This window comes from Suncus etruscus, chromosome 15, assembly GCF_024139225.1.
Source record: "Suncus etruscus isolate mSunEtr1 chromosome 15, mSunEtr1.pri.cur, whole genome shotgun sequence".
NCBI lineage: Eukaryota > Metazoa > Chordata > Mammalia > Eulipotyphla > Soricidae > Suncus > Suncus etruscus.
In genome coordinates, this window is record NC_064862.1 from 40210422 (window position 1) to 40227739 (window position 17318).

Consider the following 17318-nt stretch of genomic DNA (forward strand, 5'->3'; position numbering starts at 1 on the left):
ATTTTCATTATATATATTCGTTTTTGGGTCACACCCTGGCAGTGTTCAGGGGTTACTCCTGGCTCTGTGCTCAGAAATTGCCCCTGGCAAGCATGGGGGACCATATGGAATGCCAGGATTCCAACCACTGTCCTTCTGCATGCAAGGCCCTACCTCCATGCTATCTCTCCGGCCCAATTTTCATAATAATATTTCTAATCAATGTTTTTAAGGTATCTTAATTCCTAACTAAGTAGTTACTAAACTCAGTGTCTAATATGATCACCTTATTTCCTCTGAGTTCTCTTTAACTCTAACTTCTGTGCCCTTGCCTTCAGGACAATGTCTCCTCCTGCCTTAATTGAACACCCTCAGCATTCAATGCACCTGTTTCTGTCCTTTGAGGCCCTCTCCCAATCTAGTGGACAGATCTGATTCCAAATTCTGGCACTTTCCAGTCTTCTGTGTGCCCATCCTGTTCTGAAAATAAATCCATGATGTCCAAAGAACTGACATACAAATGAACTGTGTAGCCAAATGCTTTCTGCAATGGGGGAGTCCTCAATGTTCTATTTCCTTCTGTCTTAGTCACCCAGGATTAATCACCTCCTCTAGTCAAAAGGAACTAAACTTTAAAAGTTATATTATTACCAAGACAACTCTACAGTTTTGTACTAGTCTACCAGTCCATAGATAAAATTATGCCAAGAGAAGGGAAATCCTTAAGCTATATTGACAAATCCATCAAATAATTAAGTGCCTGATATGCAAACATCATTTCTCCAAAAACTACAGAAGTATCCAAAGGGAAAAAACAATACACAATCACACAAATTATATATATTAGGTAGAGAGACAGATGGTAAGCAAAATTAATAAGAAGACAATTATCTAGAATATTAGATAATGAATGCTAAGGAAAATAAAAGAGCCTGAAATAAGAGTGTATCATGGGGCATAGAGAGATAATACAGTGAATAGGGCACTTGCATTGCATGTGGTCAACCTGGTTTGATCTGTAGTAGTACATATTGTTCCCTGAGCACCTCCAGGAGTGATCCTTGAGCACAGAGTCAGGAGTAAACCCTGATCACTTCCAGGAATGCCCTGACAAACCAAATAACAATAAAAATAACAATAATAATTTCAAATAAGAAAGTGCATCTTTTGTGTTAGAAAAAAGTGACCAGCTAAGAGTCAAGTATTGAGAGAGAAAAGAAGAGATTGTTTAAAATGTCATAAAAATGGGGAGAAAGGATGACAGATACTTAATTAAAGGAGACACACAAATGGCCAACGAGTTTATGAAAAATGATTCACATCACTTCTCAGTGAAATGCAAATCAAAACAACGAGATATCACCTCACACCAGTGAGGCTGGCATATATCAAATATATATCATATATATATATATATCAAAGAAGAACAGAACAATCAGTGCTAATATAAACGTAGAGAAAAATGAACTTCACCCACTGTTGGTGGGAATGTTGACAGGTACAACTTCTTTAGTAAACAATATGATCACTTGTATTATAAAAGAAGGAGTTGAGAATAAAAATTTCACTTTTTGGTATAACTTCAGAGACACCAAAACACTGTTTAGAAAAGATATTTGTGCTCCTATATTCATGACAACACTATTAATTATAGTGAAGATCTGGAATCAACCAAAGTGCCAAGGACTAATGGCTGATAAAGAAATTGTGATAGATACACAATCGAATACTATTCAGGTATAAGAAAATATGAAAAATGTGATTTGTGGTTTTGTAGATGGAACTAGAAGGTATCATGCTGAGTCAAATCAGTCAGAAGGAGAGAGGAACAGATATTGAATTAACTTTCTCATAGATGGGCTAAAAAAAAACAATAATGGTTATAAAAGATCATATAATAAATGGTCCAAAGAAACAAAATTAAAGATTTGGACTACTGAAATGAGCTTACCTGGGGTGAGGAGTGTAGGGTAAGATAGAAAGGGTCCTTGATGGAAGGAAGTGGCCACTTGGTGACAGGTGAAATGTAGGAATGATATATGCATGTACCTATCACTGTCTTTAACACTATTGTAAAACAATGGACCTCAATAAAAATGAGTGGGAGGAAGAAGAGATAAAAGAAACAAGGAAGATAGGATCTTACAGGCCACTGACCTACAACTTCAAATAAGGCTGTACTAATTTGGGATTGTGGCACCAGTTACACTTTATGTGTAGACAAAGCAAAGAGTTTCAATTCAGAAATTGTTCAGAACAGTGCACTTGCCTTGATTGTGGCCCTTCTGGGTTAAACCCTGGCACCCTGTATTGTCTCCTGAGTCCCACCATAAGAGATCCCTGAGCACAATCAGGAGTAAGCCCTGAGCAGTGCTGAATGTGACCCTAAAACAAAACAAACAAAAACCTAAGCTGCATTCCTAAAAGTAAAGGAGGAAGTAAGCTTTAGAAGAGAAGGTTTAGGGACCACACTGCCAAAGCAGTACTGTAATTGGTGGAGGATGGCAGCACAAAGATCAGGAGTACATAAAAACACACCAGAACGGGCCCGGAGAGATAGCACAGCGACATTTGCCTTGCAAGCAGCCGATCCAGGACCAAAGGTGGTTGGTTCGAATCCCGGTGTCCCATATGGTCCCCCGTGCCTGCCAGGAGCTATTTCTGAGCAGACAGCCAGGAGTAACCCCTGAGCAACGCCAGGTGTGGCCCAAAAACCAAAAAAACAACAAACAAACAAACAAACAAACAAACAAAAAACAAAAAAACACCAGAACAAGGTTAGAGTGCAGAAGGAGATTCTTAAACCCCAGACACAGAGCCTGGCTGACTTTCTAATCAATGAAGGAAAGGGGGCACAGAGATAAGGCGATTGCCTTGCACACTGACAACCTGGGACAGACCTGGGTTTGATTCCTACCATCCCAATATGGTTCCCTGAGTCTGCCAGGAGTGACTTCTGAGTGCAGAGCCAGGAGTAACCTTGAGTGCTGCCAGGTATGGCCCAAAACAAAAAGAAAAAGAAAAGGGCTAATAATATCATATTAAGAGATCTTACTGGTATACAGTTCATGCACAAGTCAGCTACTCTATCATGACTGCTTGTTTTGGATAAGTTCCTACTCACTTAAATTATTGTACATGATTTTGTGAATGTTTTATGATTATTATCTGCAAGAAAGTCAATCCATTGTGGGAAGTGAGATTTCTTTTCTTATTGTTTTTATAAATTCGAGATGTTGTCAGTCATCTTCAGCTAGATGAATTCAACTCTTCTAGATGAACTTCAACTCTTGCTAGACAGGTGTTTTGCTCATTCTGACTCATCCTCCTCTTTTTGAATGGTAGTTCTCCGTAACTAAAATGGAGGCTTCCTTGTGCTGTCTCATTCTGGTTCTGGTTCAATACTGGTGGCTACTCTGCAGGCAATGAAAGCTGAAGCTGTCTCTACTCCTGCTTTTCCCTGCCATCCACATACAGCTAAACCTCATTTAAAGCAAAACTTCTATTTCTGCTTCTCCTACAGCTATTTAGTCTAAGTCTACATGCAAGGAGTCTTAAAAGTAAGCTTCATTAATAGTGACATTTGCGAGAATTTCTCCTATATAGACCTCTTTAACATGGAATATTTTGCACAGCTTAACTTGGAAATCATTTAAGCAAATAAAGACATGCCTGAATTACATTGCCCTCAATGTATTATAGCCAGTGGAGATATATTTATTTTATTTATTGTTTGTTATGGGAAGTCACAATTGCAGTGCTCAGGAACTATTTCTGACTCTGGGTAAGGGTCACTCCTAGTGACAGGAAATATCACATCCAAGGCAAGTGTTTTAACCCCTGTAGTATCATTGTTACACCTAGATTAGATATTTTATAATGAAAAAATATAATTGGAGAGAAAAATACATACAAGTATAAAAATATTATAGAACAAATATCTCGAGATAAGAATAATACTGATTTTATTTTCTCCATATAATTTAACTCTACCCAAAATACCCAAAGTTTATTATTTTGTACTAAAGAACCAAGATTTTAGTCTTATTCAGCAGAATATGCCTGAAGAGAGGGAAGTCTTCTCAATAAATTGTATTGGGAAACCTATCCAGTCACTTGCAAAAGAATGAAACTAGACACACAGTACACACATTTCACAATACACAAAAATTAACTCAGAATGAATTCAAGACTAGCATAAGCCCTGAAACCATACATTCCTGAGAGTAGAGCCAGCAGTAATCCCTGGGCGTCACAAGGTGTGGCAAAAAAAATAAACAACAACAAAAACCAAATTAAGGTCCTTGTGCATGCGCTCTAGTCTTGCTCTATCTTCAAGGTCCACGGCTAATATCTCTTCTTTTATGCACCATTAATTTTTTTAATTTAATTACAAGTCTTTCACAGTTGTATTTTAGGTACAGAGTGACAATGAATTAGGGTCAGTCACACCACCCGTGTTGATCTCCCTCTGCCATCGTTCCCAACATGCTTCCCATACCATCCGTCCGTCCCCCCGTCCCCCCCCCCCCCGACTGCTAGTGTAACAGGTCCCTTTTGGGTATCTTGTTTCTATTGTCATTGACTTTGGTTTGGGTATTTAGGTTTGACCATTTTTTTTATTTCCACTCAATGCTCCTGAGACCGCTTACATGGTTAGTATCGTTTTGTCTATGACTCGTCCATCTCTCATTCACTTAGAAAATAAAATAACAAATAACTAACTAGGTCATCAGTCTTTTCCTTCGATGAAACTAATATTTTAGGACGATTAGCTCACTTTCCCATTTTCAGTTTAACCTGCTCAACAAAATGAGTCAGAGCTGAGAGTGCTTCTAGTCTCAGTTGAGTAACATCTGTGTCATGAGGATAACAGGAGTTCACCGATGCATTTCAACTCATTGAATTTTCCTCTCTATAATGTAGCTACAGCCCTAATTCCATCTAGGTTCAAAAATTTGCTGCATTTTCCATGATTTATCTAGAAACAAACAAACAAATAAACAAATATAACCTGTCAAGTTCAGGACCTTGTGCTAAGTGTCAGCTGAAGGATGAGGGAAGGAGAAGCAAAATTGAACAGAAAAAAGGTGGGTTGTGGCTGCTCTTTTCCTTACCCAGAAGAATGTTTTCATCTGTTTCCCTTACAGGACACCTTCTTTTTCCCTTCTTTCATCAAGTCCCTACTTGGACGTGCCCTGGCTTTGTCCAATTTGTTCTGAAATCTGAGCTTTAGTTAGGCAAATCAGCTGTCAGCACACCTGCTTTCTTTCTCACCTTTCTTGTTCCTTAGTCTCTACTCTCTCTTTACTGGTGTTTATATTTTTCTCTAAAAAGATTAAATTTTCTTTTGACTTTACTAATAAATGTACAGACAAATTACCATGAAATTAGGCATCTTTTAGGTATGCTCCAATTTGACTAATTTTCTGCTCCAAAACAAAAAAATTTAGGAAATAATTTGGATTGTAATGATTTTCAGGACTTCTTTAAAAAATGTTTTCCTAAACTAGGGAGATAGCTCAAAGAACCAGAGCACATATTTTATATGCAGGAGGCCAAGGTTCAATTCCTGGAACCTCATGATCCCTTCCAAACACTGCCACAAAGGACCACTAAGTACCAACCCAGAAGTAGTCCTTGAGTACTATTAGGTATAAACCCCCCTCACAGCAATATTCTCTAATAAAATATTCTTTATATTAAAAGTAAATATTCTTTCAGAAAAAATAAGAAAACAAAGTAGTCTCATTATAATTCAATTTACAAAGTTATTTAGAGTTAAGTTTTAGATATTTATTTGAACACCAATCCCACCATCACTGTCAAATTTCCTCCACCAATGTTTCCAGAGTCCATCATACCTCTCCTCGATCCCCCTCCAGCCCCATCCTGCTATAATAACAGATATCATTTTAAATGTAGTTTGGATGATTTCACTGTGGGTGACTTCATGGTTTGGATATATTTTTTGTCCTTCCTTAACCCCACCAATGCTCCTGAGTCCCTTTGGTCACTGATCCCCATTACTTCACATCTGTATTTCTCCTCCTCCACTCAACTTTATTTCTTCTCCTCATTATACTCTGGGTCAGGAGTGTTCTAGACAATCCCCATTTAAACCATTGCATTCCTTTATGCAGTTATTCTAAATGTCACATAAGTGATATCCTGTAGTTATCCATCTTCTTCCAGCTTCCTTCATTTAACAAAATATCTTCCAGTTCCATGTTGTAATGAATTGCATAATTGCATCATTCCTCACAGCTATGTAGTATTCCAATGTATATATTTACTACATCTTTCTTATCTATTCATCTGTTATTGGACATTTAGGATGACTCCAACTTTTAGCTATTATACTGAGTGCTGCCATGAATAGCAGTGTGCATACATCCTTTTAAATGAATTTTTTCTGTTGTGAGGATAGATACCCAAAAGTAGAATAGTATGTCACATGGTGGCTCAATTTTTAGTTTACTCAGAATCTTCTATACTGTTTTCACAGGGCTTGAAGTAGACAGTATTCTCACCAAAAGTGGGTAAAAGTTCCTTTTCACAACATCCCCTTTAACATAGATTGTTCCCAGTATTTTTGATATTTGCTATCCTAACAGTTATAAGGTGATATCACGTTTTCTTGTTTGGGATTTCCCTAATGATAATTGATGATGAGTACTTTTTCATGTGTCTGTTGACCATCTGTTGTTCTTCCTCAGTGAAGTATCTATTTCCTCGCACCAACTTTTAATCGTGGCAAGAGATTTAATCTTTGTAAGTCCTTTGTATATCCTAGAACTCACCTTTTATCTGATGTATTGAGTGAAAATATTTTCTCCCACCCAGTTAAGCTATCTTTTAGTTTTAGCTCATGTTTCTTTTGCTGTACAGAAACTTTTTAGTTTGATATAGTCCCATTTGTTCAGATTTCATTCTGTAATCTTTGCCTTTGGCATTATGTCACTAAAGATTCCTTTAAGTCTAGGTCTTGTAGTGTTCTGTCCATGTTTTCCCCAATATACTTTATAGTTTCAGGCATTTGATCCACTTTGAGTTGACTTTTGTGTAAAGTGTGAAATATGGATCCAGCTCTAATTTCTTACACGTGGTTATCCAAGTGCCTCAACACCATTTGTTGAAAAGGCTGTCTTCATCCTATTTTTATGTTCTTGGCTTCTTTGTTAAAAATTACTTGACCATACAAAATACAGTCCCTTAAACATTAATGCCAGAGACCGGAGTGATAATACAGTGGTAAGGTGTTTGCCTTGCAAGCAGCCAATTCAAAATGGACAGTGATTCGAATCCCAGCATCCCATATGGTCCCCAGTGTCTGCCAGAGGCGATTTCTGAGCTCAGAACCAAAAGTAACCCCTGAGCGCTACTGGGTGTAACCCAAAAACCAACCAAACAAACAAACAAACAACAACAACCCCCAAAACAAAAAACAAACATTAATACCAACATTACTGTTAATATATTTTTCAAAATGTTATATAAGGAAGATATTATTGCATATAAAATATAAGTTTATGCTGTAGGGGTACCGTTAATTCAGAATACACCTCTTAGGATGTGGTTGGGTCATACTTGACCATGTTTTAAGAAATCATGGGGTGCTAAGGACTAACAATCTAGGGCCTTCTGTATGAAAATCATATGTTTAGTCTTTTCAACTGTCTCTCTGGCCCATTTCTTTTGTATCTCTTTACTTAATATAGTTATTCTGATGAAGGTTGTTGTACATCATATGACTATAACTCAATTATGAACAACTTTATCTGTGGAAAATAAAATTAATTTGAAGTACCTTGTAACCATGTTGTTTAAATTTTAAAAAGTAATATAAAGTAGTATTATGACATTTTTAACATGATTTTTCTAGATGTTATTTTTGTATATTTACTTTTGATTTGGGGTCTATTCCCAACAGTATTTAGAGACTATTACTGACTCAGTGCTCAGGGGTTACTCCTAGAGCTACCCTGGAGAACCATGCATTGCTAAGAATCAGATTAAAAAAAAAAAAAGAATCAGATTCAGACTTTCTGCATTTAGGGCTCATTGAGCTAATTTCTTGAACCTAAATGTGTTATTTTTAAAGTCTACAATTGAATTACTTTCAGATATTTCCCTTTCCTTCATCTATTAATTGGAGAAAAACAAACCAAGTAATTATAGCCATTGGTAATGTTTGAAAAGATTATTAAAAAATTTAAATGTTTGAATTACTAAGTTAAACTTAATTTAAAAAATGGTAAATTTGGGGGCTGGTGTGGTGGCGCAAGGGGTATGGCATCTGACTTGCCCTCACTAGACTAGGACAGACTGCAGTTTGATCTCCCAGCATCCCATATGGTCCCCCAAGCCAGGAGCAATTTCTGAGCACATAGCCAGGAGTAACCCTTGAGTGTCACCGGGTGTGGCCCAAAAACAAAAACAAAACAAAACAAAACATAAATTTTTCCACACACTACCATATTCTATATACTCAATATAACTTTCAGTTTTAAGGTAAAAAAGATTTTTATATACTTTATGGACTGTAGTAGTGCTCTCCAACATGTATGCAGCTAAAAAGAACAACTACAGTTAAGTAAGATTGCAGATGCTATTCTGAGAATAGGAGGAAACATGATAGCAAATTCCTCCGTAGTTTGGAAACAGACTTGTGTTCTCTATTGGAAAAATCTGGGTTTTCTGTTCAATTATGGAACAACATCTAAGTGAGTTTCAAGATTTAATCTGGTATTGTTGATTAGTGCTTCTCAAAGAGGTCAGAATTGTTCACACAAGTAAAATATAGTATTTATAAATGAATATTCTTATGATGATTATACTAACAAATTTAAAAAAGAATAGTAAGGTTATATTATTTATCAAGAAGGCTCTGAATTTATTTACCTTGATAAAAGAATAATATCTTACATTTGATATTTTTTCTTTTCTTTTGTTATTTTGGGTCATGCCCGGCCGTGCTCAGAGATTACTCCTGGCTCTGTGCTCAGAAATCGCTCCTGGCAGACACAGGGGACCATATGGGATGCCAGGATTCGAACCACCATCAGTCCTGGGTCAGCCGCTTGCAAGGCAAATGCCCTACAGCTGTGCTATCTCTCTGTACCCTTCACTTATTTCCTTAAGAGAGATAATTTCTGGGAATGAAAGCTATATAATATATTAATCAAGTATAATATAACATAACATAATATAATATAAATATAATATATTATATTTTATATATACATATATACACACATATATACATACACACGCACACACACACACACACACACACCAGGTAAGGTGCTTGCCCTGCATGGAGCCTACCCAGTTTAATTCTGACACCATATATAGTACCCAAGTACCACAGCGATCCCTAAATGTAGAGTGTGAGTAAACCCTGAGCACTTCAAGGTGTGGCTCAAACACTAAAAAAAAATAGAGATAATATGATCTCTTTATATGAGGAACTAAAATTTCAAGAGAAGTTTTCTCAAGGCCTTTTTGTTGTTGTTAAAAACAAAAAATACCCAACTGGAATGTAAAGAACTAGATTCAGGTTTTGGTTTTTGTTTGTTTGTTTGTTTGTTTCACTAACATTTAAACCATTGTTAGTAAAAAAAAAAAGTGTTATTTATTTCACTTATATGACTAAAGTTTTTCTTTCTAAAAATATAGAAAAAAGGTTAACCAGAAAAATCATAGCAGGGTTAGCGGGGTTACAGGCACTTGTTTTGTATCTTATCAACTAGTTAGAATCCCTGTCATATTGGGACCAGAAGAGTGCAGTAACTAAAACACCTGTTTTGTGCCTTGTAGGTAGCCAATTTAGATTCAATCCTTCACACCACATAAAGTCCCCAGGTTCAACCAGAAGTAATCCTTGAGCACAAAGCCAGGAGTAAGCCCTGATCACTGCTGGGTATGATGTATAAACAAACGAAAAAATACCTGACCAAATTTAGGTATGCCAATATTTGGGCTGATAGCACCAAGGCTTTTTGAAGCTATTCTGGGCACCAATACCCTCATCGTCCTTTTTCTGGGAGGCCTGGCAACTGAGCACACACCCCACAAAAGCAGCAGTATCAGTAATAGTGCTTTGAATTCCTGGACAACTTCATTTGTTTGATGCTGTCATCCCTATTGAAGAAAACAACTTTAATAGAATGGGCAGCTAACAACAGGAGCTCACTAAATCTTCTGCCATTGTATTGATGACTTCACTGGAGATACAATAATTTTCATAAATGTGCTTGCTACTGTACTTTTTATTTTCTTTTTAAAAGACTTCTTTCTTCTCTTTCCTTTTTTTTTTCTTTTTAAAATAACTTTGCTTTCACTTATCTGGAAACAAATGTATTATGGTCAACTAGGTCAACTATATGATGAATTTCTTTAAAAAAAAAAGAGTCCTTGCTTGAATCACTCCTTGGCACAAGCCATATATAATAGTAATAGCCCTGAGAACTGCAGGATATAGAGTCCCAAAACAAAACTAAAGCAGAAAAGCAAAAGCAGCACATGATTATGCAAAAAATGTAATTAATATTTAAGTAGGTAAAGTAAGAAAAGAAACTTGCCTCACTGTTTTAGTCTACTCTAGTGGAAACACTGCCAAAATGTAGCCCCTATTAAAGCCCTAAATTTGAATGTATTATTTACATTTTATTTATTTATTTATCTATTTGATTTTTTATTTATTATGGGGCAACTTAATGGTGCTTAGAAGAACATAGTGCTTTACCTAAAATTATAAATTCCTGCCATCCTGAATGATCTCAGCCATTTGCAATACTTTAATGCATAGCCCTAAGAGTTTTTGCTGAGAATTCCAATGCTCAGTGAGAGTGGGACACCCATTTAGAGATGCTGATCACCTAGCAAGGAAGACAAATATTCCTATTTTTAGAGGCTGAAGGGATAGCACATCAGGTAGGCGTTTGTCTTGCATATGGCCAAACTGATTTGATACCTGGCATCCTATATGGTCCCTAGAGCCCGCCTAGGATTTTTGAGCTCAGAGCCAGGAGTAACTTTTTGGGTGTGGCCCAAAAACCAAAAATAAATTAATAAAGTTTTAAAATAAAATAAATTTCTATTTTCAGCAATTTTAACTAAATAAGAGAAAACAGTGCCAAAATATTTGCTATATCATCCTTCCTTCAATAATGCATTTTTAAAGCAAGAACAGAAGCTTAGTATGTAAGATCTATCAATTGAGAAGAACATAATAATTATTGATAATGAGTATATTGATAAAAATGTCTTAGTTAATGACTTCTTTATGGAGAAATTTTAGATCTGTATGCTTATGTTAATAACTTTCAGTGAGTTTTATGGCTGGGAAAGTTTACAGCAGGAAAGAAAACAAAACTAACAGTGGAAGATTAGTTTGATTGATGTACCTTTCTGGCTTCAATGCTCCACTGTTTCATTAAAAGTTTCAGTGACTTTGCCATAGGGCAGTTTGAAAACCATCTCCTAATGTGTTTTTTCGTTTGTTTCTCTTTTTTTTTGGCTGGTTCTTAGGTTTTTTGTTTTTTGTTTTTTAAGAACTAGTAAGATCCCCGGGCCTGGAGTCGTGACACAGTGGTAGGGTGTTTGCCTTGCACGCAACTAACCTAGAACGGACAGCACTTTGATCCTCGGAGTCCCATGTGGTACCCCAAGACAGTAGCAATTTCTGAGTGCATAGTCAGGAGTAATTTCTGAGCATCACTGGGTGTGGCCCAAAAACAAACAAACTAAACCAACCCAAAACAAGCAAACTAGTAGGATTCCCTAAAACTCCACATAGGCTAACATTTTTTTTTTGTTGTTTTTGTTTTTGTTTTTGGGCCACACCCGTTTGATGCTCAGGGGTTACTCCTGGCTATGCGCTCAGAAGTCGCTCCTGGCTTGGGGGGACCATATGGGACGCCGGGGGATCGAACCGCGGTCCGTCCTATGCTAGCGCTTGCAAGGCAGACACCTTACCTGTAGCGCCACCTTCCCGGCCCCATAGGCTAACATTTTACTTTGTTCTGCTTTTAGTTTTTTGTTTACATCCACACCCATTAGTGCTTAGGGCTATCTCCTGACTGCATTCAGGGATCACTCCTGAAGGGGATTCCGGGACCATATGGGGTGTTTAGGCTCAAACCCAGGTTGGCTGCGTACAAATACCTGCTATATTACTCTGTTCCCTAACTTCTTAATTACCATTAGCTCTTGTGTGATTCCTTCTTTTTGGGTAGCTCTTTATTTAATAACTCAAACAGCTTTTATTTGCTTGTTTGTTTGTTTATTTACTTATTGGAAGGTTGGGCCACACCTGGCATTGCTCAAGTGTTACTCCTGGCTCTGTGCTCAGAATTCAAGAGATCCAAACTTTAACAATCTAAACTTAAAATAAGCCTGTTATACTGGCAGGCTATGGGGGCAAAGGAGATGGTTTAGGATGCACTTGGGGAACATTGGTGGAAGGAGATCAACACTGGTGGTGGGATTGGCCCTGATTTATTGTATGTCTGAAAGCCAACTAGAAAGGACTTTGTAAATCACAGTGATTTCAATAAAATATTAATAAAAATAAAAGAATCCCTCAGGGGATGCTGAGAATCAAACCTGGGTCCAGCTCTGGTTGCTTGCAAGGCAAACAGCTGTGCTATTACTCCAACCCCCATGAACAGTTTTTAAACTGTAGCTTTTAAATTGTTAATCAAATGTTCAAAAAGAATGGAGGAAATAATTTCTAAATAGCATCCATAAAGAAACTTACTAAAATAATTAACAATGATTACAACCACCAACTGGTCTCTTTGTCATCAGCCTTGTCCCTTTGATCTGACCTCTACTCTGTGACAAGATTCACACTACCTGTAACTTACCTCCATTCTGAAGATTGGGTTTATAACAACTTCCATATCTAGCCTCAATCTCTGGACTCCATTCCCACATCTTCTTTTTCCTTCTAGGATATTCTACGTTCCAGTCATATCAGTCATTTCTCTGAACACTTTATTTCATATCTCTATGCCTTTGCACAGACTGACTCACTGCCCAGAATGACTTGCCCCCAGCATGTCATCCTCCTGTTTGTTTCTTTTTAACCTTACAAGAAGCAGCTCAAATGTCCCCTTATCAGGAAAATGAACTCCTGAGAGAAAGCTATTTGCACCTTCAATTTATGGCAGAGCTTGTTTTAAATGACTGTCTTTTATGCTATACTCTGCTAACGTTTCTCTCTAACTAAATACTGACTCTGAGTATTGGTCATCTTTTTTGTCATTTATCAAAGTGCCAGGAAAACTAGAGAGATGTAATTATAAGTGATTGAATCGAATGACATGGTAGTGAATCTAAAATCACTTGGAAACTCATTTTGTTGCCAATCTTGGCACAGATGACAAAAAAGCATTTTTGGAATGTTGTACTTACAAATTATGCAAACTACTAACAAACCACATCTTTGATCTCAAACTCTTTATTTTTGGAGAAAAAAAAGCTCTGAGGTAGGAGATTTTGTTCCATGATTTTTAGTCTTCTTAGAGATAATCTTTTACAATAGCCACAGCTCCCAATAGATTCTAAAATTTTTTAATGGGCTTGTTCTTCAAGTTCACATTCTCCCTTGAACACATATGTTGCATGTCTCTGTTTCTTTGCTTGCTTATTAATAATTCAACATTCCACAGCCATAAACAGACTTAATACTTTATTGTGTGGGATGAAGGAATTTTTAAAATGTGGTAATTCTTAGTTAACTATAAATATGGTTAAGTACATATTTTAAATATAAAATTTTAAAGCTGTTCTTTGAGTGTTTTAAACAAACATAGAAATCCTTTTCAATTTACCGTATTTTCCAGCATATAAGACGACTTTTGAAATAAAAAAAAGTCAACCAAAAACCAGGGGTCGTCTTATACGCCGAGTATATCCCGAAAAATGTTTCAATATGCTGCTAAACGAAAATTGTCTGAATATTGCCACAAAACGAATTTCCCAACTCGATCCTGCACCAATCACTGCAAGGCTGCTTGGACCGCCTCTCTAACTCAGCCAATCCAAGCAGGCTTTTGATGCATGCAAATTAGACAATGTTCTGGACCCGAATCTACACTGTCAAAAGCTTGCTCAGATTGGCCAGAGTCAGAGAGGAAGTCTATGACAGTAGAACCTTTGAACCTTTGCTTGTTGTGATTGGCTCACTGTGGTACATGAGCACAGGAACACATGCAGCATATGCAGCACAGGAACGTTCTGTCTGATACAGCGAATATAGGCCTAAACCTATGTTTTAAGTGCAAAATTAGGGGGTCGTCTTATACACCCAGTCGTCTTATATGCTGGCAAATATGGTATAAATAAATTTCATTACTTAACTTTTTCTAAGAACTGCATAGTATTCCATTATGTAGTTATACCATAGTTTCCTGATCCACTCAGGAGGGAGGGAGGGAGGGAGGGAGGGAGGAAGGAAGGAAGATCCAAATGTAAACATTTATATTCCTGTTTTTATTTCCTTTGATTCTACCTGATATCATCTTACACAGAGGGTGCTGGTCCTCTGTTGTTTTCTTCAAATCACCTTGCACTGAACCAAGTCCTTTCTCTTAACTACCACCTATACTTTTCTGGATTTTCTGCTAAGTCTTTCCCATTTCATGTCCCTGGCTCTGATTTTCATGTCTCTGGCTCTGATTCATTACCTTAATCAATACAAAAATTTACCCTGTGACAAACATTCAGTAAAATTAACTTGGGGAGGATGCCAAAAAGTGATTCAGACTACTATCTTCACCATTTAGAATTTTTATTGAATAGCTAGTTTTGAGTGACAATCACTTTTAAATACTATGATTATCTATGCAGCATTTAAAGGCATAATTTTACATTAAATTTTATAATTTTATGAATCAATTTTTATATAAATGCATCTAATTTTCGAGTTTAAAAGTTTGAAGACAGCTTCTCATAAGCTATCTTGGGATACTGCTGAAGGAACTCTGGGGAACAAGAAAATACTTTTCCTGCCACCTGCTGGTCCTCAAAGATATAATCCTAACATTTCCACAAAGAAGAAATACAGATGGCCAAAAGGCACATGAAAAAATGTTCCACATCACTAATTATCAGGGAGATGCAAATCAATGAGGTACCATCTCATGCCACAGAGACTGGCACACATCACATAGAACAAGAACAATCAGTGCTGGCAGGGATGTAGAGAGAAAGGAACTCTCATTCACTGCTAGTGGGAATGTCTAGCCCAGCCTTTATGGAAAACATAAAATATGGAGATTCCTAAAAAAAAAAAAACTGGAAATTGAGTTTCTAAATAATACAGCTATACCAGTCCTAGAGATTATACCCTAGGAACATAAAAACACAATACAAAAAAAAAATCCTCTGCATTCCTATGCTCATTGAAGCACTATATACATTAGTCAGATCTGGAAACAACCCAAGAACAGAGAAAGAATCTATGGTACATCTACACAATGGGGATACAATGCAGCTATTAGGAAAAAACCCAAAGTGATGAAATTTGCTTATACATGGATAGATATGGAGAGAATTATGCTGAGTGAAAAAAAGTCAGGAGGAAAGGAAAAGACATAGAATAATTTCATGCATTTATTGGAATAAGAAAAATAAAAGACAGTGTGCTAATAATACCCGTAGATATAGGTAGGAGGGCAGGAGGACTAGTTCATGGTAGAAAGGTTGCCACAAATAGAGTGGAGCAGTGCAGTTAGGGTAGAGAAGAGATTACTGTGACAATGATAGTTGGAACCAATCGCTCTGGACAATGATAGGGTGTTGAACAGTGTTAGAGTGATATGCATGGTATCCCTTTACATTAACAATTGTGCAAACCACAGTGTCTAGGAAGGAAAAAGGGAGAGAGTGTGTGTGAGAGATAAGAGATAAAGAAGTGGGCCCAAAGAAATAGCACAGCGGTGTTTGCCTTGCAAGGAGCTGATCCAGGACCAAAGGTGGTTGGTTCGAATCCCGGTGTCCCATATGGTCCCCCGTGCCTGCCAGGAGCTATTTCTGAGCAGACAGCCAGGAGTAACCCCTGAGCACTGCCGGGTATGGCCCAAAAACAAAAACAAAAACAAAAAAAAGAGAGAGATAAAGAAGTAAAATGCCTGTCTTATAAGCAGGCAGGGAGAGGGAATCAAGGACATTGGTGGTAGGAAATATTCCTGGGTGAAGAAGGGTGGTGTATTGTAAGACTGAAACTCAATAATGAACAACTTTGTAATTAAAGTGTTTAAATAAAAGAAAAAAGATATAATCCAAGTAGATTTGAAAACAATCAGATAATAACTAATTTCTGTAGCAAGATTACAACTTCTCAAATCCATAGAATAAAAATGATGTACTACAAAGAAACAAATACTTAATTTTTCAGTCATTAGTTTGTTGTTACTTGTCTTAAATGTAGAGTTTATCTGGTGACTTACATTATTATATATACATATATAGCATATGTATATGGAATATACATATGCTATATATGTATATAATATATATATATATATATATATATATATATATATATATATATATATACATGGAAAGATTCACATCCAGGCCTGTGGGCTGGAGAGATAGTACAAGCGGTAAAACAGATTTCCCCAGCATCCCATATAGTTCCAAGCACCACCAGTATAGTTATCCCAGATCATTGCTGGGTATGACCCCAAAACCAAAACAAACAAGTACAAAAAGACATCCAAGCTGTGAAAAGCTCTTAAGAGATAAGAAGGTGCCCCAAAATAAAGATAATTCAATCTCACATCCCGGGCAACCTTTTGGCGTTGCACTCCACTAGTAGCACATACCGCTTTGCTTTGAGAACCTATATTTCTGTACATTTCTTTGGTATGCTCTTTATCAGCATGATATGATGTGCTGCCTGGGTCCAGGAGTGGAACTGGACTTGACTGAAAAAGATGCAAGAAGAAAAACTATACAGGGGACTAGGAAACCTTGCTTTGTTTTCACAGGAGTGACATATTCATTTATTAAAACTTCCGGTCAAACTGAAGTGCAGGTGGTGTCGCTTGTAGATTTCACCATAACCCGATTCATTTAAAATAGGAAAAAAAAAAGGGCCCGGAGAGATAGCACAGCAGCGTTTGCCTTACAAGCAGCCGATCCAGGACCAAAGGTGGTTGGTTCGAATCCCGGTGTCCCATATGGTCCCCGTGCCTGCCAGGAGCTATTTCTGAGCAGACAGCCAGGAGTAACCCCTGAGCACCGCCGGGTGTGGCCCCAAAACCAAAAATAAATAAATAAGTAAATAAATAAATTAATAAAATAAAATAGAAAAAAAT